The sequence below is a fragment of the Adiantum capillus-veneris genome, chromosome 11 (assembly GCF_014529385.1).
Source record: "Adiantum capillus-veneris isolate H3 chromosome 11, ASM1452938v2, whole genome shotgun sequence".
NCBI classification, from domain to species: domain Eukaryota; kingdom Viridiplantae; phylum Streptophyta; class Polypodiopsida; order Polypodiales; family Pteridaceae; genus Adiantum; species Adiantum capillus-veneris.
In genome coordinates, this window is record NC_140941.1 from 60,930,525 (window position 1) to 60,942,418 (window position 11,894).

At 40.2% G+C, this 11,894-nt stretch overlaps 1 long non-coding RNA gene across 4 annotated transcripts; it reads right to left on the reverse strand.

Moving 5' to 3' along the window:
- Positions 1-313: 313 nt before the first annotated feature.
- Positions 314-9,591, reverse strand: LOC147447311 (uncharacterized). 4 transcript variants are annotated; one of them, XR_015189609.1, is made up of 4 exons: positions 8,998-9,591; positions 1,440-1,787; positions 592-811; positions 314-522 (listed from the first exon to the last, which is right to left on the reverse strand). It is a non-coding gene; the product is annotated as an uncharacterized LOC147447311 (long non-coding RNA). The 4 variants fall into 4 exon arrangements; XR_015189610.1 differs by lacking the exon at positions 1,440-1,787 and having other exon boundaries at positions 592-808; positions 8,998-9,568; XR_015189608.1 differs by lacking the exon at positions 1,440-1,787 and having other exon boundaries at positions 8,998-9,562.
- Positions 9,592-11,894: the final 2,303 nt, after the last annotated feature.

Consider the following 11,894-nt stretch of genomic DNA (forward strand, 5'->3'; position numbering starts at 1 on the left):
GTGAAGAGGAAAAAGAGAGTGGTGAGCAGGAAAAGGCAAGTGAAGAGATGGATGATAAGAGAAAGAGGAAGCAGCCCTCAAGCCCTCCTGCCAAAGAGCCCACTGCAAAAGCACCAACCCCATTAAAGAAGTCCCCTAGGGACAGGAAAACTCCTGGCAGAAAACTATTCTAGCTTTTTGTAGCCCACTCTAATTGTAGCCCACTTGTATCCAATTGTCTATTCTATGTAATTGCAAATATTTGAAATTGAATACATTTTGATCACCTTGTTTTAAGACTCTGTTACAAAATCAAATCATTGAAGTAAAATCATTGATGTTTGGAAAAGTTGCATTTCAATAACAAAATAAAGATCCTTTTAGATCTTTATTTCAATAAGATCCTTGCAGCTCATGATACAAAATAAGATCCTTGCAAGTCATGTGTTACAAAATTGCCTTGAAGGATGTTTAAGGCACCAAATGTACAATGCCATCCAAGATGTCCTTGCACTGTAGCCTCTTTTCATTCCTTTTTGATACCTACAAAAACAGTCCAAGTTAAATAAAGAACCAATAAGAGAACAAGAGACTTTTAGGGATAACAGTTACCTTTTCACCATTTATTTGAAAGCAGAATGTTGTGGGCAGTTCAATTTCATCATTTTGCAGGTTCAATCTCAATTGATGTAAGCTACACATGCCTCTTATCTTTACAATTGACAGATGCTCATTGTTTACCCATATATCAATGTCTTCTATTGGGCTGTCAATGAAGTCCTCCATGTCTTGATCAAGTGGAGTTAGCTGACCACCAACATAGTACCATCTTCTGTAATAAAATGACATAATGAAGTTTTGTGTCCCTATCATGTATTTGCAAGCAATTGAGCCAGCTTGCACATTACAAGTGATTCCATTCACTGTTTTGGTGTTCCAACCCTCATCCACAAATTCAAGTACATTTGTTGAGTTTAAAGTCTTCACTGAAAACATTGTTTTAGATTTTCTGACTTCAGCATTAGAGAAGAAGTCTACAAAAACTGTAATGGGCATGAATATAGAAATTCTACTCTGTTTGCTTGCTATGTTTGCTTTCAAACACTTTTGAATCTCACAAAACAGTTTGCACATGTAGCCCTCACTTGTATTTGAGCTAGGGAGTGACCATTCTCCACTTTTGAAATCAGGCAAGTCTAGCTTGGTTGTGGCTCCAAGTTCTCCAGTCCTTCTAGGTGGAACATAATAATGGTCAAAGAAGAATATTCCATTCTCTGCCAGTGAACCCTTAGTCCTTCCCTTGTATATTTCTTCACCAATTGATCCATGACACACATCCAGAATATTTATAACACATTCTACTGGCTGCCATTCCATAATGTTTGAAGGATACAAACCTGTACAACAAATAACCTTATACAACATGCATTACAAATAAGGATTTAAGTTAAGAGACTTACAGTTTGGTCTATGTAATGGCAAAGCAAAACTCTCTGAGTCAATATGCAGATCTTTATGCATGTACACATGCTGCACCAGCACCTCTTTGATTGATTTTTTATTGTCGCCAAAGCTGAAATCTTTAACAATACCCTTCCATCCCGCCAAGAAAGAGTTTTTGGTGGAAGACTTTATTCTCTTGTTCTATTGCATCAGTATCCACGTTCCTTTGTGTATAGTTATTGGAATCCATTCTCCATTTTGATCAGTCGTGTTGTAAGTGACAATGGCTACAATGGAAGTTCTTGGTCATTTTGATCGTGATGAAGATTCCATGGTGAAAAAAGGAATGAGCAGAGAAGTTTAGCCTGAGTTCAAGAGAAGAATAAGCAGAATGTGCAAAAAACGGTTCAAATCTGGAAAAGATCATGAGATAGAATCCAAACGTTGTTTTATGATGACGACGTGCAAAATGAAAACAATATAATATGAGAAGTACGTCTTTCTAAAAGCGACAGCTATTGAATGCCTTTGCACTTTTACTTGTTTACATTGCTATTTACCAGCTCAAAGTTGCGGTAAAGATAGAATATTTGCTTTTTTTGTGAATTTTCAAAAATAGAGGTTCCGTAACAGAAGCTCTTCAACCATTGGTTGAGACCACTCTGTCTCTACACACTAAAAGGCACAAAAATGACCTCAAAATTCCCCTAATGCTCATCAAATAATCTAGGATTTAAATCCTTGGATTCCTCAAGCACAGGCCGTAGTTGTCGCTTGTTCCTTCCCTCGTAAAGAGAGTGTTCATTCACTTGTGCAAAAAGCACTACCATATCTTCCCTTACCGGGTAGGGGGTGTGGGCTTAAAAAGTACTCAAGCTTCATGAAAGCTTTTCTTTCCTTGAAAACTCAGAATGGTTCCTTCATAATTTCCTACCCGCAATAGCAGGTAATTTGTTGGAGAACTACTGGATACCAGATCAATCATGGATCTTCCGGATGGTTAAGCAAAGCAGTTCATCATATAAACAATGTTCTGACTCAACCTTACTCTCATAAACACTCGAGAGTGATTGTCCTGGTTAGACACAACCATACCTCGTGCAAAAGAGCAAACAAGCATAATGCACTTTATGATTTCCTCAAAGATGTAACTTTGATTAAAAAGCCTGCCCTCTCACTTAAAGTTCAAGGGTCTTCTATTCAAGAACTCAGGAGTTAGATTTAATTCCCTTACTCCAAACTTTCTATGTTCAATGTTTCTCGTCCCACCACGGGGATTGGATTCTATATACACTAAGGTGTACACTTTCAGCTTTTATTGTTGACTCTACCATCTGCTGCAAAGTATCCTGGAGATGGGTTTACAAATTTGGGCAAAAGTCCTTCGTTAAATTTGTTCATCTTTCCTTCCTCAGAGAGAATCAAGAATGGAGCTACCTTGGCAAGAGTGAACCACTACTTTCTTTGACTCACTCGTGTTCCTATTGGGCAAACCGATCCCAATCTTCTTGGATGCCTTCTTCAAAGCATAGAGGAAAAAAATTTGTCAAAAAAATCAACCTTGAATTAAATCCAAGTCTTGTTGTAAGTTGCTTGCAGAGCTTTGGTATACCACCAAGTACTTGCAATCCTCTTGAGGTGTTTGGTCATATGCCTCACCTTCGACACTTCTCAAAAATTGTCGTTTACAAAGACAACTTCAAACTGTCGAATAAAAGCAGTAGCTTTCAGGATATCTTCCCTTTCGTCAAAAGTATAAAACCTGACTGGAGTGTTCCTAGGTCTAGAGACTTTCTTCATATCCTTCCTCAGAGAGAATCAAGAATGGAGCTACCTTGGCAAGAGTGAACCACTACTTGCTTTGACTCACTCGTGTTCCTATTGGGCAAACCGATCCCAATCTTCTTGGATGCCTTCTTCAAAGCATAGAGGAAAAAAATTTGTCAAAAAAATCAACCTTGAATTAAATCCAAGTCTTGTTGTAAGTTGCTTGCAGAGCTTTGGTATACCACCAAGTACTTGCAATCCTCTTGAGGTGTTTGGTCATATGCCTCACCTTCGACACTTCTCAAAAATTGTCGTTTACAAAAACAACTTCAAACTGTCGAATAAAAGCAGTAGCTTTCAGGATATCTTCCCTTTCGTCAAAAGTATAAAACCTGACTGGAGTGTTCCTAGGTCTAGAGACTTTCTTCATATTCTTCCCGAAATGACGGGATTTCTTGGCTATGGTTCCGGATTGATGTTCATGGATATCTTCTGGGTTCTGAAGTATCTTGAGCATTCCGCTCCTCAGATTCTCTAGGTTCTTGAGCATCATGCTCTTGTCACCTTCTCAAAGAATCCCAAGTCTTGTGTCGCCTTCTTGCAGAGAGAAAAAAAAATTCCAACTCTGCGAGATTTTCCTGCAAGACTTAGGTTTCCACCTGCTTACTTCTCTCTTGGCTTGTCATGGCTTCTTCCCGTATCTTCCCAGAGTCGCCCTCCTTTACAGAGAAAGAGAGGAGACCATGCTCCGATACCACTGTCACAAACGGGAGCGCATAACAATATAAAATACATTCGGATAAATAGGATTTATCACTTATTACTGAAGCCAGAGGATATAGAGAGAAATAAATAGAGAGAGAGAGAGATAGAGAGTGAGAAGATCGACACGGTATTGGGGACCAGAAGATGGGTTGGTCCCCCCACCCCCCCCCCTAATAGTATCTTTATTACTGAGGAGAACTCTATACAAGCACTTGAACCGAACGTATTACCACGTTCGTTCTAGAATAAGACTCGATGGTTCCCGGAAGCCTCAGCTTCCGATTCCCAGGGCAAAACCCTATTCCAAGGAAGTTCCGTTCCTTATTCCAATTCCTCGAGAATCAAGGTTCTCGCCTCTGGATCTCACCTTCCAGTCTCAGGGCATGGCATCCTTGCAACTCTCTTTCCAGAGTCCTCTTCCCGCAGAACAGCTCTGCTTTCCCGAACACGAACTTCTTACTTGGGAATCCCAACTTCCATATCACAACTTGAGAGACTACCTCTCTCCGATCCATGGATCTCTCTGACCCTTGGGCTGATCTGGCTCTAGTTCCTCAGAGCGCTTTTCTCCTGCAGAGGCTCATGCCTTCCTCTGCTCCTACTCCCTCGCGAAGAGGAAGTACACCTGCAATCAAATACTCAAAGATCAGAACATGAAAATCGTTACCTTCAAAGTCTCGACACTCGAAACGCAACTCGATTCTCGAAAAGCAATTCCTCGAAAGAGATCTCTCCATAGAAAATCCTCTCTTCCAATCCTACACACAAAAGAGGTGTGTTCTCGGGTTCCTTCTCGTAAATCAACCCCGTCTACGACGTTTATGGGTTGAAAACAAAGAAAAACAGCAACTTGTCGCGATGGAAACACGCTTCGTATGCACTTCTTCGCGAGAAAACTCGAGCACCGGGTCTTGGCGACATCTGGTACACTTGGGGCAGCCATGGGCATCACCGGCAACGTCTTCTTTACGACTGAAATCTGCAGCAGCATCTCCTCCTTGCAAAGATTGGTCCTCCCCTCTAAGTGAGGGCATGTGATGCTTTTATAGCTCCTAGTCACGAGCACGAATAACTGCTCACGTAGAGATCGCGACCGTTTTTTTTTTTTTTAATGTTCTGCTAGAAAAAGAGAGAGAGAAAACGTTGGTGGATCGGTTGCTTTATTTATCAGATGGCTGCCCACTTATTAAGTGGGCGGCCGACGTATTTTGAAAATAGTCTGAACCTACCCAAAAACTCAATAAATCCTTATAAGTTAAAAACAATGCTTTCACAGCACTTCCCAGGCGTCCCTGGATGCAATCACACGCACAATGGCAATGCAAACATAAACTTCCTCGCGGGAAAGCATCTGCTTTCCCGAAAAGCAATCCCGCTTTCTCAGAAAGCATCTATTTTTCCTCAAAGTTTCCTCTGAACCCATCTTCATTCAAGTGCTTGCTTTTTCCTTGTGCACAATTCTAACACAGTTCGGAATTTCCTCCCAACTATGGATATTCCCTTTCCGATGCACCTGTCACCCACCTTGTGACGCATCAGGAATACCCATCACCTAGTCCTTTCCTACCGAACTTACGGTACAATCTCCTTCACGATGCTCTATGTCACCCATCCTATGACGCATCAGAGATGTCCGTTCTCGGATGGTCGGATACTTCTTCCCGATGCTCCCTGTCACCCATCCGATGTGACGCATCAGAAGTACCCGTTCCTGGTGGCCTTACAGATATTCCCGTTCTCAATGCTCCCGTCATTACTTTGAATGACGCACTAGGAATACTCTGTACTCGGATGTCTCCAGTGAGAAAAGCCCTCTCACTTAAAATTCCAATAATTCATTTAGAATTATTTTTCCTTGGTGTTCCAAGCGAGAAAACCCTCACTTATAAATCCAATAATTCATTTAGAATTATTTTCTGTAAGATAAAGCCAATTTAGCAACACTCGCTGTGCTGACGTCCATCGCGACGTATCCGTCCAACAGACTTTCTTGTGAATGAGTTTGACTACACTAGCATTGATAAAAGGGCAGAGAGCTCCTTTAGCTAGGGCTTCTTGCCAGAATTTTATTAAATAAGGAGAAATAAAGTCTTCATACAAGCAATAAAATTCGTTAGGCACACCATCCACACCAGGAGACTTGCCACATTTTAACTTTCCAATAGTTTCTTTGACTTTCCCTTCAGCCAACATATTTGCCACATTCTTTGAGACTATTTTTTTCCTTACTTGAGCAATTTTTGATCTGGCATCAGTGATGATTTTGTTTCTTAGGGGAAAGCCAAAGAAATTATTGGAAAAAAAAGACTTATCAATCTCCAAGTTTTCTTTTTGAGAAGAAGCTTGATTTCTATTCTTATCAATCAAAAAGGGGATTAAATCCTTGCATTTTCTTTTAAAAAGCAAAAATTTTAGTACTAGGCCTATCTATTTTGCCAACCCAAAATTCTATGGTCTAGGCAAGGTCACCCTGAGCTTCCAGAAGCTCCTCATTTTTAAGCTGGTGTTTTAGGGACAAAAGCTCAAGAGATGACACGTCAATAGGAGATTGATTTTCTAGCAGAGAGATCTGTTGACTAGTCATCATCCTCTTGCTAGGCCTTGGTTCCTTAGTCTTTCTTTTGTAATCAGTCAAAGCCTTATGAGTGTTTCTAATAGCTTCTTCCCAAGTAGCAAAAGAACTAGATTGTTTATTGAATGCATTGTTAAAGATCTGCTCGACTTTTTTTTTGACTGAAGCCATCTTAAACAATGTGCTATCCAAATGGGGCCATCTAGCTTTGAACATATGTTCCTCTTTATGTAACTCAAAAATCAAGGGTTTGTGATTAGATAATAATAATGAAGAGTCAGTTTTTCAACTCACCAACCAGAAGGGTTGTAAGAGGTTGGCTGACATGTACATTCTATCCAGTCTTGCAGATCTAAAGCAAGACCAAGCTGATTATTAGACCAAGTAAAACATGTGCCTTTAAAAGTGTCCACAAGAGCCTGACTATCTGCTAAGTGGTCCCAACTTTGTTTTTCAGAGCCTTGAATGGTTTTCCCAAAAGCTTTAAACCTATCGTTTAAAGAAGTGACCATATTAAAGTCTCCAATTATCATTAGAGGACCTTTGATTCACTTAATACTGTCCACAATTTTTCTCTTTTTGACATTGAATAAGAAGCGTATAGAGTGACAATAGAATAATTAAAAGGTTCTTTTAGAGTGATTGTTATCAAATTTCCTCTTTGACCTCTCTGTACTTCCCCAATTGACTTCTCATGTTTAGAGTGTATTCCAATAGCAACTCCTCCTCTCCCTACACAATGGTTAGTAAAAAACCATTTATGATGTTACTAATTTTCATCAAATGGTTCTCTAGAGTGAATCCTATTGACTTTAATTATTGCAGACAAATGTAGTCAGCCTGCAAATTCAAATCAGTGACCCATTTTTTTGTACATACTGCTCTAGCGGGGTCAAAAAGACCTTTGCAGTTTAAAGAAAAATTACATGTGATCTCACTCATTTCTTATGAGATTTAGAGGGTTTGACAAAGGAAATTGAGGCCCTATTAGGGTCTGTGCTTTTTTCCTTTTTCGTCTTTGTTTTGAAACCCAATTGGGGTAAAGTCTCCTCCTCTGCTTGTGTCATCAAAATGTCCACAGAGGGGTTTGGAGAATGTGAAAACTTATCCAATACTAAATTGTCATGTTCTTGAAGTTCTTGGACAAGATTGTCTTGATCAACATCTACATCCAAATCCTCCTTTATAGGGCTCGAGTTTTGAAGTGGAATGGCTTCAATAACTGGTTCACTGTCTGAGGCTTCAAAATCTGAAAGCATCGCTCTTGATTTGTCCAGTAGGTTAACATGAGGGGAAATAGTAATATTATGGGAAGGGGCCTCTTTTACATGGTTAGAGGTTGAGTGTTCTTTAGGACTAGCTTGAGGGTTCTGAGAAGAGGAGGCTTTGTCGGATGGATCCTCATGTTCTTCTACATGAGAGGGGTCAAAAACATCGTCTAGGAGAGCCCCAAATATGTTTACCACTTTGGTGGGGTTGTTTCTGGTTAGATTCCTATTTCTGAAGTTAGCTCTTCTATTGACTTGAAGGAAGCCTTGACCCCCTTCTTTCGCTTCTCTAATTTTGTCTGGTTCTTTTTGAGTTTTGGTAGCCATCTTAGGGAAATCTCTTATGAAATGACCCTGTTTGAAAGAGTGGAAACATGCATTTGGAAGTTTTATGTAGATAACCCTTTGTTCATGCAAAACTAGACCCTTCTGGCCTTTAAGATGAATACTTTCTCTCAGCACAAGGCATTGCAATGTCCACTTCAATCAGCAGCTCAGGATCCCACTTAGGGTTAATTCCATTAGTAGGTTTTTGACCCAGCACCTTTCTCAGTTGAGCACCTAATTGCTTAAGCCAAGGGAGAAATTCAGTTGGATAATCAGAGAAATCAACCTAGACTAGCACCTTAGAAGGTTTTTTTGCCTTTGGGGTCAACTCCTTTAGACCATTTAAACACAGACATAGGGGTATTTTTAGCAGCCACTATCCTCTGCTGATGACCTAGAGAGCATTGTCAGAGTCTTCAAAAAAAAAAAAAAGAGGTAATAGTTGTTAGGTAAATACTTCACCTGAGTAGGGAATAAGTTTCTGCCCTTCCATTCCTATGAAGTCCATTGCTTTAGAACTTCCACCGGTGGTCTAACAGCATGACATAGCCCTATCACCACCCTTTCCATAAGATGCTTGTACCAACTCTCCAGTTCTGTAGCGCCTATTATCACTTCCCCTGCTACACTGTTGATGTTATGAGATTCTTGTTTACCTCCATCTTTTTGACCATTCTCAGAAGATTCTAAGCTATCCTCTTTACCCTTATCTTCTCCCTGATTATGGTTTGGTTCTGCCTGGTTAACTTCCCCCTTATTATGCACATGGGATTCCTTATGTACATAGGCTTCTTCAATGCTAGGATGCTCCATATTTTGCTAGACATAGGTAAATACAGAAAATAGACCATTGTGAGAATGAGTGTTAGGGCTTACTTGAAGAGGCCTTTGCCCTACCAGATTCAGACCAGCTCCATTGAAGGCCCCACCAGGAGGAGGAGACATAAAGTTATTCAGCATGTCTGACTGCATATGCTGTTGCATGAGCGGGGAGGGTCTGTTGTGTAAAGCCTGAGCATAGGTGGTGGGGCCTTGCTGCGGATTGCTGAAGGAAATTCCCGAAGCGCCTACAACTTGTACTAGTGCCGGATTGCCATTAGCAGCTTTGTCTGAGCTGCAAACGCAGGACCAGGTTCACCTCCCACCAGACCATTGTGTAGAGCTTCATGCAGAGCCATCTTCTAATTCCTCAATCCCACCCCCCAAGGGGGAAGGGATAAAGGCTCCCTCAGAGGCAGAGAAGAGAAAAGAACACCTTAATAGAGAAGGGGAAAGAGTACTCGGTGAGGGGAATCTTGCATGACCTCGTTATGCGAGCTAGTACGGATGCTCAAAACCACATCATCATCAGTGAAGAATTTTGCATGCAAGTTCTAGGCCACTGAGGTTGGACCACCTTCTGGCGGATCTTGAGCAAGAGCCTACAGATTTCTTCTAGAGCTACGAAGTTGCTCCACGGGTTGCATCGCATGATTGGACAGAACGTGGGGTCAACCTGCCTCTTGTGGCATGAGAATATATTGCTTTTTGTCCTCCAAAAAGTAGTGGCGTCTCCACATTGGCTGGTATTTCAGCTCTTCATTTAGAAGGGAATCCACATCTAGTGGTGTCTCATGTATTCCTTGTCATTAATATCTCTTAAAGGAAGCAGGGTCATGTAGGAACTTTGATACACTGCTTCCTCCCATTCCCAATTTTTTTCATCGAGGGCTAGGTTCCTTTGCTTTATCTCGAGCAAGCGCTCGTCTTTTGTTGGGATTGTGCATGAGGAGGATGGCTGGCCATGTTCTTCTTCCCAAAGTGGTGATTGGATGGGTTCTTCATGTTTTGGGAAGGTTGGTCTTAGGCTGACAAATGTCTCGCCTTGTGGAGGATCTTGTGGTGCAATAGTACCCATACTCAACCTTCTTGCCTTAATTGAGGTACTTGGAATCTTTTGTTTGTATTTGCACTTGCAAGACTTGGTCTTGTTGAAAAATTTGTGGATGAAAAATGGACAGTTTAGGTCCTTGGAATCTTTTGTTTGTATTTGCACTTGCAAGACTTGGTCTTGTTGTCAAATTTGTGGATGACAGATATAAAATTCATGATCTTAGTTTTGGTGATGAAATAGTTACATTTGGCATATTGTGCCATGGGCTATATAAGCTCCCTTTGTACGACAAGTGAGGACAAAATTTTGCAAATGCAATTGTAGATGCAAAGCTTTGGCATGCACGTTTTGGGAATTTGAATCTTGTTAGTTTGTTGCATTTGTGAAAACTTGATATGGTTGCTTCTTTGTCGTCTCTTGAAGCACCTTCTAAGCATGTTTGTTAGGTTTTATTTTGGGTAAGATGTAGCGTTTAAAGTTTTCAAAGGATGGTTCAATTAGTGCTACATGCAGGCAGCAATATGTGCATAGTGATGCTTGTGGGCCTATGCAAAATCCATCCTTAGGCAATTACATATACTTCGTGACTTTCATTGATGATTACTCTAGGCATGCATGGGTGTATCGGCTTAAATCTAAGTCTGAAGTGTTGATGTGATTCAAGCAATTTCTAGCTATGGCTAAAAATGTCTCTAAATACTATGGGCACCCTCTGTTGTTCAGATTGAAGGGGAGAGTATATGTCTTTTGAATTTAATGCATTCCTGGCTAATTGTGGGATAGAAGACCAATGTACAATGTCGTATACACCTCAAAAAAATGGTGTTGTTGAAAGAAAGAATGGGTCGCTTACAGAGATGGCACAATGTATGGTCAAGGCTCAAGCTTCACCATATTTGTTTTGGCTTGAAGCTATCATGTGTGTGACTTATGTAAATAGGTTTCCTACCAAAGCCTTGTAGTCTATGACTCCTTATGAGGCATAGCTTGATAAAAATCCATCTATTGATCACATGCACGTTTTTAGTCGTTTAGCTTATGCTTTGGAGCCACAAACACAGTGCAAATAATTGGACGATAAGGATGTTAAATTAATTTTTGTTGATTACAGTATTGAGAGCAAAGGTTATAGGTAATACCATCCACAAACAAAATATATCTTGGTTTCATGAGATGTTGTGTTTGAGGAAGATTCTTTTTAGCCTTTGTTATCATGTACCACAGACAATAATGTAAGCTCACGACATTTATGACACTTTGTTGCCTCTTTTAATGGTGAAAACTTGGATGTAAATTACAATGAGGCACATAGACAACCTATGGTGGTTTCTAAAAATGTTATGGATCAGTCTATTACTGAGTGATGAAAATGTACATGATATACCTAATGTACTAGATGTGGAAAGGGTTGAAAATGAAGAGACTAGAGGTATGCCAAAATGATTGGTGCATACTTTGCTTGATAATAAATTGGATGCACTTATGTCTAGTTGTACTCATTTAGGTTCTCGCCATGCATCTTATGCTATGTGTTGGCTATTTCTAGCTTATGTGATGAGGAGGAACCTCTTTCTTTTGATGAAGCATAGAATTCAAAAAATTAGATAGCTTCCATGCAATGAGAATATGATGCACTTATAGAAAATGACACATGGACTTTATGTGATTTCCCTCTTGGCAAAAAGGCCATCGGTACAAAGTGGGTTTACAAGTTAAAACGTAAGCCGAATGATGAGATTGATCGCCACAAGGCTAGACTTGTTGCAAAAGGTTATTCACAAAAAAAAGGCATTGATTATAAGGAGACCTTTGCTCCCACTTGTCGTATGACTACTGTTTGTTTTCTATGTGCATTGGTAGCTCATTTTGGATGGAATCTACATCAATTAGACATTGTTAT